At 46.6% G+C, this 11,357-nt stretch overlaps 1 long non-coding RNA gene across 1 annotated transcript in view; it reads left to right on the forward strand.

Moving 5' to 3' along the window:
- Positions 1-9,962, forward strand: part of LOC141571809 (uncharacterized) — an 87,320-nt gene extending 77,358 nt beyond the window's left edge. Inside the window, exons 2-3 of the long non-coding RNA XR_012496865.2 lie at positions 8,552-8,886; positions 9,776-9,962. This is a non-coding gene — a long non-coding RNA (uncharacterized LOC141571809). The remainder of the gene's footprint in view (positions 1-8,551; positions 8,887-9,775) is intronic.
- The last annotated feature ends 1,395 nt before the right edge of the window (positions 9,963-11,357 follow it).

Consider the following 11,357-nt stretch of genomic DNA (forward strand, 5'->3'; position numbering starts at 1 on the left):
AAAGCTCTCTAGTTGATGCTAATACGTAACCAGAGTTGAAACTCACTGGGCTATAATGAGCACTAATCTTGCTACTCAAAGTGTGGTCCACTGACCAATAGCGTCCTATAACCTGGGATCTGATCAGAAATGCAGAATTTCTGGTCCCACTCCAGATCTGCTGAATCAGAATCTGCAAAAAACTCACGTGATTCAATATACTATGAAATGTGAGAAGCACTGCTAAGATTCCTTTCAGCTTTCATTTCATGATTCTATAATAGTAGGTTGGTGCAAAAGTAATTGTGCTTTCTGCAATTATTTTTAACCTTTTAAACTGCAACTACTTTTGCACCAACCTAGTTGCTTCATTGCTCAAAAACCATCAATGGCCCCCCATGCAATCTAAATTCTTCCACCCGGTACTTAAAGCTCATCATAATCTAACCCAACCTTCTCTCCAATCATTTCCTCCTTTATACAGAAGGTGCCAAAACAAATGTATACACATTTTAAGAAAGGAAAAAATGGTATTAAAATTGTCATACTCAATATATACCGATAATAAAAGATGAGTACATGTCACGTGTACATGTTTTTTTTGGCATCCTCGCTATGTTCAGATCTCTAGTGACCTCTGTTCTCTCACTGCTTCCTAAGCAGCGCTTGTTTGGTTGTGTCTGGCTGGCATGGCCCCCAGTCCCTGCCCAGAGGGGCACTTCCAAGTCCAGCTAAACATTGGCTTGCCCAGCTCGCCCTGCATCACTAGCGCTTAATCTTTCTGCACCGATTTGTGAGTTGCTCGAGGTACCTGGAGTTGTTACCATTGGACTTTTCTTCTCTCTCTGCTTAGACAGTAAAGTTGTTTAAGACAAGGACTATATCCTATTGTCACGCAGGGTGACAGGTGGGGTTTCAGCTCTCGCTCCTCACATAAGAACACAGGACATGGTGAGGCCAAAAAGGAACATCCACGGAGCCATAGATAGGGGAGTCATAGCACTATATTCTCGCTGGCGGCTGGGTTGGAGACACAGGAAGCAGCAGCCACATTATCTGCAACCTGCCGTTCACTTCTCTCTGCCAACCAACCAACCCCACTTACTAACTGCAATCTGCGTTTGCTAGCTCCTCCACCATCTTCTTGCTAGGCCCCCATTTGCTTCTAGCATAGCCACGGCAGTTATATTAGTGGCCAATGGCTCACTGGTTACAGCTGACGGCCAGCTAACTACAGCTGATGGCTATCCAATCACAGTTGAGGCCATTAACCACCTGAGCCAGTACCTTTCCACGTGAGGCCGAGAGCCTGGAAACTGCTTTCTGGGGCTCTGTCCCCACACCTATCCATCCTTGAATCCCAAGTGCGTACTTAAAAAATATGGTGGACATCCAATACATGTTTATTATCAGGGTTTGCTGTAGTGAGAAGACCAGTGAGTTGGGAGTCGAATAAGGTGGATTTTGTAACCCCTGATGGTGTGACCTTTTCTGGGTCTCCGTTTTCTAGTGTATAAAAGACTTTAGATGCCTTCCAGCTCTGATAGCCTGAGTCTAGGGCTGCATTAGGACCCAGTTTTAATCCAAATCATGGTCTTTGAAGACTGAGTCCTCAGCTCTCATGTATTTTTACCAGCAACAGTTCGCACATGTGAAACATTTTAAATTTATTCATCTTTCATGTGGGCTTTAAATGTGTATCTTATCTCGTCCTTGAAAATAAACATTGTGCCATAGGCTTGAAGCTGAGAGGAATCATGGTGAATTCAGTGAGAATCAGGCAGTTGAATGAATGAGAAACTGAATAAGCTTGGCTTGCTCTTTCCATTACCTTGTTTGGTTTTCAAGGGAATTGTGGTCTTTTGTCTCGTAAGGGTATGGTTTGGGATCAATGGGAAACATGTGGTTTTTTTTTTTTGCCCTGCAGATTTGTCTGTTCTGAGTTACACAGCTGTCTGGTTAGCCACAATAAGCACCCTGCACAGCCTTTTGCAATTTACACATTGCCATCCTCATTTTTCAGCCCCACAAAAACCCTGTGAGGGAGACACACAGGTTCTATTCTAGAATTGCCCCAGTTTGCAGTTAATGGCTCAAGCTCAGAGGTGAAGTGAATAGCCAGTAATTTGCAGTGTTTTTCAAAGCGCAGGTTTCTGTTCCACCTGTCTCAGAAGCACCTGGGGCACTTATCAGCCTTGAGGAATCCTTGGCCCTACTTTACCTGGAATTTCTGGAGGGTGAGGCCCAGGAGCCTGCCAGTTCGATAACCCCCTGGGGGAAATACTTAAGAACCACCTTGCAAAGAAATGTCCTCTGTCCCTAAGGAGGACGATCTAAAGTCTCAAGATGACTGCATTGTCTGCCTTCCCCGGGCAGATGCTTGGAAACTGGATGTGTTAGCACACTTACCTGAGGAGCTTTTAAGAAAGGTCACATCACTAAGTGCCATGCTAAGCCAAGAGGCACACTCTCCATGGAGTAGCCTGGGAATCTTTAAATAGTTGTGCAGATGACCTTGATACTCAGCAAGTGTTGGAAACTATTGTCCTATGGCTAAGTTGAAACCAGACTGGCATACTTGTAAAAGGCTGTAGTCAGCAGAGAGAAAATTTCTAATTGGATGATCTGATGCATTTAATGTGGGGTCTCTTACAGGGCTATCTGCCTACTTTACAACTTGTCTCCTCTGGAAAGGCCTCTTTCCCCTCATCAACAGAGGCCCTGAAGTCTCAGGGAGACTTTTCCAGATTCTGGTTTCCTGTCTTAGGCCCTGTCACTTGTCATGCTCCCGCTCTTGGGGACCCTGCGCTACATGCAGGCTGTGGCCTCAGCCCGTAGCTTCTGTCCGCCAGGAACAGTGTCCCCTTCCCGCATAGGGTTAGATAAAAGTAGAAATAATAAGCCCTCACACTTTACAGCACTTTTCCATTCACCAAGCACATTCACGTCTTTTTCTCTCATCAATTCTCACAACTTGTGAGGTAGACGTCATTACCCGCATGTTACAGGTGATGAGATTGAAGCCAAAAGAGACAAAGTGCTCCATCCGGTGAACGATCACCGAGCTCAGCAGATGACCAGGCTTCTGATGTCAGGCCCAGCGCTCTCTCCATTGCGCGGGTCAGCCCATCACATGCTCACAACAGCCCTGAGGAAGCCAGTGTTTTATTCTCATCGTCAGGCGGCGGAGCTGAAGTTAGAAGCCCAAAGTCGCACAGCTGGTCAGTGGGAAGGTCGGGATTCAGATCCAGTTCTCTGCAACTCTAAAGCCAACTACTTGTTCGATTTCATGACTGTCGTGCGGGAGACCCTGCTCGCTGCGCCATTTGTAATGCAGGGCGGCCTTGGGGGTCTCTGCTTCCACTCCCCATACAAGAACACAGGACATGGTGAGGCCAAAAAGGAACACCCACGGAGCCATAGGTAGGGGAGTCATATCACTATATTCTCTCTGGCGGCACTATACTCTCACTGGAGGCTGGATCCACACTGTCCGCAAACCGCCATCCACGCTTGTCAGCCCAGCCGCCATCTTCTTGCTAGCCCCCATTTTCTCTCTCCTCCTTCCCTCTGCTAGCATAGCCACGACAGTTATATTAGTGGCCAATGGCTCACTGGTTACAGCTGACAGCCAACTAGCCACAGCTGATGGCCATGCAATCACAGTTGGCCATTTACTACCTGAGCCAGGCACCTGTCTATGTGAGGCCGAGAGCCTGGATACTACTTTCTGGGGCTCTGCCCCCACACTCCACCCCTACAGGCTCTCGCCTCACAATCTACGCGACAAGCGTCTTCCGCGAGGGGCCCTGTGCGAGGAGCCTGGGGGTGAACGCAATATCCTGGACACAGCCAGGCTCTCTGGGCACAGCCAAGGTTTCTCAGGGCACCACCAGTGCTTCTGGGCACAGCCAGACTTCCTGGGCTTCTTAGGGTACCACCTGTCTTCCCGGACACAGCCAGGGTTTCTCAGGGCACCACCAGTACTTCTGGGCACGGCCAGACTTCCTGGACTTCTTAGGGTACCACTAGTTTCCCCGGGCACAGCTAGGATTTCTCAGGGCACTGCCACTCTCTCTGGGCACAGCCACACTTCCTGGACACAGCCAGGGCTCTCAGGGCACTGCCACTCTCTGTGGGCACAGCCACACTTCCTGGACTCAGCCAGGGCTTTCAGGGCACTGCCACTCTCTGTGGGCACAGCCACACTTCCTGGACACAGCCAGGGCTCTCAGGGCACTGCCATTCTCTCTGGGAACAGCCCGACTTCCTGGGCACAGCCAGGGTATCTTCAGGGCTCAGCCAGACTTCCTGGACACAGCCAGGGCTCTCAGGGCACTGCCACTCTCTCTGGAAACAGCCCGACTTCCTGGGCACAGCCAGGGTATCTTCAGGGCTCAGCCAGACTTCCTGGACTCAGCCAGGGCTCTCAGGGCACTGCCACTCTCTCTGTGCCTCTCAGGGTACCCTGCTGGAACAACAGCGACTCACAATCAAGGTACTTACATATTCTCAATGGCGGCCAGTCAAGAGACAAAAGCAAATATCCCCCAGTTCCACTAACAACAGTTCCCAAACAAACAGTCAAGCGGTCCATTAAATTAGGGATGGAAGGCAATTCCCCATAGTCCACAGTCATTCGCCAGGGCTGTCATGGGGGTGAGGGATGACCTTGACCTCACCCTTATCTCCCACGGAGGACTCAGCAAGCGTTACCTCCTAGGACTATAAGTCCTGCATCCGGGCTGCCTGAGCAGGAACTTCCCAGCCCACAGGGCCGCAACGACCTTCGCTTTCTCCGGCCTGTGCTGGTTGGGGAACCGTCCACATCTTTCCACCTCTCCACGGGGCTCTGTTTCTCCAGCAGCTGCATGCCTTTTCCTGTGCTGGTGGGAGAACCGTCCACGTCTCCCACCCCTCCACGGGGGTCCAGCTCTCCGGCAGCTGCTCCTCCTGGTCTTCCTCAGACTGGGTGTTCACACGCACAAACCACTCCACCGTCCTTTGGAGAGCTTTGGCTGGCACCATACCCTGCTCGCTGCGCCATTTGTCGTGCGGGAGACCCTGCTCGCTGCGCCATTTGTAATGCAGGGCGGCCTTGGGGGTCTCTGCTCCCGTTCCCCATACAAGAACGCAGGACATGGTGAGGCCAAAAAGGAACACCCACGGAGCCATAGGTAGGGGAGTCATACCACTATATTCTCTCTGGCGGCACTATACTCTCACTGGAGGCTGGATCCACACTGTCCGCAAACCGCCATCCACGCTTGCCAGCCCAGCCGCCATCTTGCTAGCCCCCATTCTTTCTCTCTTTTCTCTCTGCTAGCATAGCCACAGCAGTTATATTAGTGGCCAATGGCTCACTGGTTACAGCTGACGGCCAACTAGCCACAGCTGATGGCCATGCAATCACAGTTGGCCATTTACTACCTGAGCCAGCACCTGTCTATGTGAGGCCGAGAGCCTGGAAACTGCTTTCTGGGGCTCCGCCCCCACAATGACTTTGCCATTTTCCCTGAAGGTCTGAATCATCAATTATGTTTATCAAGCATTTTTGATATCAACCCATGGTAAGAAATCGTAGGTCAGTGTGTGTGTCTGCACACGCGTGCTCGTGTACACGCATACAAGCCAGATGCCTTTTTTTTAAAGTAATTGTCTATTGTCATGCATCTATTTTCTATTTTATTCTAAAATGGTCATGAGCCATTAAATTCATTTTTGTAACCCGCCTAAGGGCCGTGACCTGCAGTTTGAAAAACAGGCCAAAGAGTGCTCAAACATTCGCTCCTGTATTTATTTACATCTTTTCTACTAGGTCAAAACACACATAGAGAGATTGAAACACATTCCTTGGTGGTCAGCCTTGGACCTGTTCAGCCTGGGCATCTCTGCCCAGGTCCTCCCTGGTTTTCGCTGGTCCCTCAGGCCGGCCTCAGGCTCTTGGCCGCCTTCCAGGCCACAGAGTTGGGGTTCTTGGAGCTGGCGGGGGGCTCCTGGCTAATGAGCACATTCCTCACAGCTTACTCTTTCCTGATGACTGTGAGCAGTAATAAAAATGTGAGCAAACAGGGAGAGTTTAGTGTGTTTATTGCCACTATTGAGAAAATAATGTGATAATAAACAGGGCCGGTAATGGAAATTGCTTCTAAGAATAAAATTATGTTATTATGAGTTACATGCAGCCATCAGAACGTGCTTTGTCTCTCCGAGTGGGAGCTGCCCGACCGGTTGGCGCTGTGCCGCCCGCCTCCTGCCGGGGAGCCCTGCTCCTCACTCCACTCGCCATTTGAACTTCTAGCCTCATTGACTTCTTGGCACTGCTGACCTTTGGAAGCTGGGTGGCTCGGGTGGCATCACATTTTAATTCGTGCATTTCATCCCCTGGCCTGTGTGCTGGTGCCTGGCACCTTTCTTGGCAGAGTCTCACTCACTCTGGATGAGGAAACTCTTCTTTAGTATATGATGAAGGAATTAACCCTGAGCACAGTGTAAATGATCCACATGGAAAAGCATTGCCTTTGATATCAGCTAATAGCCCATCCCATCATTAACACAGGCCGAGGAGGAAACTGAAGGTTTGAGAGCTTAGCTTCTGTGCTAATTAGAAGGAAAATGACAGAAAAACTGTCAGGCTTGAAGAGCTGAGTTGGCTTTGATGACACCCAGACTTTCACAGGCTAAGAACAAAATGCCCTTTAAACATTTTCATTCAAGCTTTGAGGATAATTTTGCCTTACGCCCTGTCTTTTTACCATGTTTATTTACATTTCTCTTTCTGCTGGGAATCATTTCAACTTCCAGCTTCATCTGCCAAAGTCTTATCCACCCCTCAGTGTCGCTCCCAATTGATATCCTACAAGAAGTCACACCAAAACCCCTGGAGCTCTTCTTTCCCTATGTAATTCCCATATACCTCTGACCCCTCTATTTTATTTATTTATTTATTTATTTATTTATTTATTTATTTATTTATTTATTTATTTTAAATTTCTTTTTAAATTAAATTTATTGGGGAACATTGGTTAATAAAATTATATAGATTTCAAGTATGCATTTCTATAATATATCACCTATATATTGCATTCTGTGTTCACCACCCAGAGTCAGTTCTCCTTCCATCACCATATATTTAACCCCCTTTTCCCTCTGGTAACCACTAAACTATTCTCTGTTTCTATGAGTTTGTTTGTTTATTTGTCTTTTTCATTTGTTGCTTTCAGTTTTATATCCCACATATGACTAAAATTATATGGGTCTCGATTTTTTTGTCTGATTTATTTCGCTTAGCATAATAATCTCAATATACATCCATGTTGTCACAAACGGCAATATTTCATCTTTTCTTATGGTTGAGTAATATTCCATTGTGCATATGTACCACATCTTCTTTATCCAATTATCTATAGAAGGACACTTCGGTTGTTTCCATGTCTTGGGCACCATGAATAATTCTGCAATGAGCACAGGGGTACATTTAGATTTATGGATCAGTGTTTTCAAATTTTGGGGGTAGATACCCAGAAGAGGGAGGGATTGCTGTGACCTCTCTGTTAGAGAACTCATCAGGGTCTCCTGAGTATTAAGCTAATTGCATCACATTCTTTACTAGATCAAAAGCTTATTGATTCATACTATGGTTCTCAGTCACCTCTGTTCCCTCCACAAAGTCTGGCCCAGGGTACTTCAGAAGCCAGCGATGTGCCTTATGGGGCAGTAGATCCAAATGAAGTGGAATTGACTTCAGGAGCTTCATCATGCATGATGGGCCTGGGGCTAGGGTGAGACAAGAGAGGCCCTCTAGGCTGCGTGGTTTAAAGAGGCATTTACAGGACCCTGCAGTGTGTCTCTCTGAATGTTGGTACCCTGGGTGGTGCTGGTACCCTGGGCACTGCTCTTGTGCACCCCAGTCCTGGTCTTTGTGAATGGACTGGGAAAAGAATGGAGGTCTCTCTTGAAGAGGCATCTGCTGGATTGTTTTGTGATGGCAGTTTAGTCTTCTAAGATCAGGATTTTTATCATCAGTACGTTAGCCTTCTTTAACGCCCTAACTCTACAGCTTCCCTCCTTACCCCAATCCAATAGGGCTCCAGTCCTCTGTTGACGTACCTGTGTTATTGTTGGCGTGTCCCCATGCTCATTCATCCTTGGCATCCTGTCTGGCCCTTCATTAGTCCCTCACTTTAGACACTGCAAAGCCTCGTTCACTTTCTCTGCCATCAGAGTCACTCCACCTTTGGCTCCAATCCATTCTACATGTCATGATTGGATCAAGAAGCTGCTCTGGGTCCCATCTTCTCGGCCATCCTTGTTCTCCTCGTCTTCTTCACCCCATGGCAAGTGAAGATCAAGTATGAAGAGACTACATGAAGAAGAGATTACTAGGACATTTGTGAATTTCACATAGATTGCCTATTTAAGTTGCAATGGCAGATTGGAGTGTTTAACTAGAATTATAAGTCATGGTCTTTAAAGATTAGAATGCTTATACCATGATAACATGTTAGAATACTTGATAGACTTTTGTCTTTGAGGGTAAATTTGTTTTCTCATTTGTTTATTCATTCAACAGTGCCAGGATCTGGTCTAGATACATCAGGAAATGAGGCTGACATGGCCCCTGTCTTCATACCCCTTACATTCTACAGAGAGGCGGAGAGAACCAGGACATAGTCCTTGAACAAGATCATGGTACGCTGTGTAAGAGCCATGGAGACAGCAAGCAGGGAAGGATACTGAAAGGCTGATGATGGGGCTGTTGCGATGGGAAGGCCCTCAGAGGCGGCAGCATCCATGTGGAGACCTGAGGATTGGATGAAGCTGCCAAGGAAATTGCCAGGGCACAGCAAGGGGTTATGTGCCGGCTGGATTCCTAAGGACCAGAATTCCGCATAGCCCCCTGCTCAGGTAACTTTCCTTTCAGAAAAAACACAAAGGTCTTTAACACATAGAATGCTCTTTGTTTGGATCAAATGTTTATGGTACTCTAAATATTATACTAGCTGTAAATTACCTTTTCCTCCTTCCTTGTCACCAAGTCTGTGATATCCCCATGCTGTTCGACATGTGCACAATATATGCTGGATTTTTGCCCGTACCCTTTCCCAAGAAAATTGAATGTAAGGCAAGTGCCTGAAAGGAGCAGATACCATTTCTTTGAATTTGTCACAGAGAAGAACATATTATTTACTGATGTCCAATTTTATTTGGTGTTTGGAATAGCAAACATCTTTAGGGACAAGAACACACATTCACAGACTTTGAACATCATCTAATATGAGATACTCTCTTGGCAAAAGTAATCTTTGGCTCCTACTCTGGTCACCAGTGGGGAGGTAGAAAAGATGGCCCTTTGGTGCCCAGTCAAGTGCGTTTCCTCTTTGTAATAACCTCCTCTAAATCTCTGCTTTGTCCTTTGGTCTGAGAAAGTAGGTTTAAGGAAACAAAGATGAGGTATTTGGGGAATAAGAAGGGAGTTACATAGAAAAGAATTTTAATTTTTTATTTTTTCCTGTGAAGGGCATGAGTATATCAGAGGGTGATACCTCCACTGCAAGTTAGTGGTTCTCTAACTAGGCTGATAACCTCACCTGAGCAATTGTTTGAAAGTACAGTCCCAGCCTGTTATGCGTTGAATTGTGTCCCTCCCAAACTCCTGTGTTGAGGTCTTTATCCCTAGTACCTCACATGTGACCTTATTTGGAAATAGGGTCCTTGCAGATATCATTAGTTAAGTTAGGATAGGATCATGCTTGATTAGGGTGGGCTCTAATCCAATATGACTGGTGTCATAAAGGGAAGATTTGGACGCACCTGGGGAGAATACCAGGTGAAGATGAAGGCATAGATGCAGCAGAAGCCAAAGATTGCCAGCAAACCCCCAGCAGCAAGGAGAGAGCCCTGGAAAGGACTTTCCCTCACAGCCTCAGAAGGGACCAACCCTGCTGACACCTTGATGTTGGACTTCCGGCCTCCACAACTGTGAGACGGTAAGTTTCTATTGTTTAAGGCACACTGTGGTATTTTGTTACCGCCACTCTGGGAAACTAATACACAGTCCCATCCAGCTCCTAATTAATGCCATCTCTGGGGGATGGCTCAGGTGTCTGGACTTTCCACGAGCCCTTCAGGTCTTCCAATGGGTGGTGCTGGAGAGCACAGTTCCATCTCCCTGGCTGTCCGTGGGCGGCCACAGACACTTTCGCATCTGAGCTCCTGCCACCCCCGTTGATGAGCTCAGTGGTTCTCAGGGCTCTTGTGGGAAGTGTAGACATGTTGCAACCACGAATGAGTCAGTCAAGGTGGGACTGTTCACTTATTAAAACAGACATTTGTTGACATTCCTCTGGCTAAAAAAAACAATGCTGGTATATCATCCTAGTTAGTATATAGTATCACGTATAAAAGAGCCAAACTTTCAACTTCATCCTTAGCACCTAGCCTTGCACTGACCACACACTAGTGCAAAGGTGATTAAAGATGACTGTTTCCAGTTTCAAATAATTTGAATAATCTGCTTTGGAAACTATGGTTCCTGGGCTGTTAGCTCACTAGGAAGAGATTATTCTTCATTCTCAAATGTCTATGGGGATCAACATTCTCTCTGACAACCACAGAAAGAAACTTCTTCCCAGACAAGCCTAGATAGCAATGTATATAGAGAAACCAAAAGCTGGAAGGAACTTTTTTCTTCCAGCCACTCTGACCTGCCAGACCAGCCTGCTTGTCTGACGGCACTGCCTGCACTGTAGTTATCATCACAGATGATATTACAGGTCATTTTTATTACTAGTCTGTGTCTCAGGAACCTGTGGCATTCTTTACCTCACCCTTTGGGTTGAAATTTATTAGGCTTGTTCTGAGCTCATAGGTAATTTCTTTTTTCCTCATGAAAGTTTGGTAAATTTCTGCTCAGCCATTTTTATACTGTTGAAGCATAAAGCATAGTTATCATACTCTGGAAATTGTTTAGATGCTTTCCACCCACCTCCAGGCAAATAACAGAAGCTTTTTTTTTTTTTTTTTAAGTAAAAATTTTCCATGGTCTCTTTTGAGTGCAAGAACTGATTCTTTGTCACAGTGGGAGATTTTCTCCTTAGCCTGAAGCAATACAGGGGAAGGAGCGGGGGCTGGAAAAAGGCTCAAGTTTGAATCACACTTTTCCAACCACTGTATGATCTTAAGCAAGATAGTTACCCTTCCCAAGCCTTGTTTTCCTCGCCTATAAAATGGGACCTTTCAAGTTCACGGTGAGAATTGGTATTTACATGTAAACCAGCTGGGGGTGTGGTCTAGGCTGGTGGTTCTCAAACCTGGATGCTCACTAGAATTACCTGGAAGTTTTTAAAATGAAACTGGCCCTCACCCTGGATAAAATG

The sequence above is a fragment of the Rhinolophus sinicus genome, chromosome 2 (assembly GCF_057876585.1).
Source record: "Rhinolophus sinicus isolate RSI-liver-muscle chromosome 2, RSI-T2T, whole genome shotgun sequence".
Taxonomy (NCBI): Eukaryota; Metazoa; Chordata; class Mammalia; order Chiroptera; family Rhinolophidae; genus Rhinolophus; species Rhinolophus sinicus.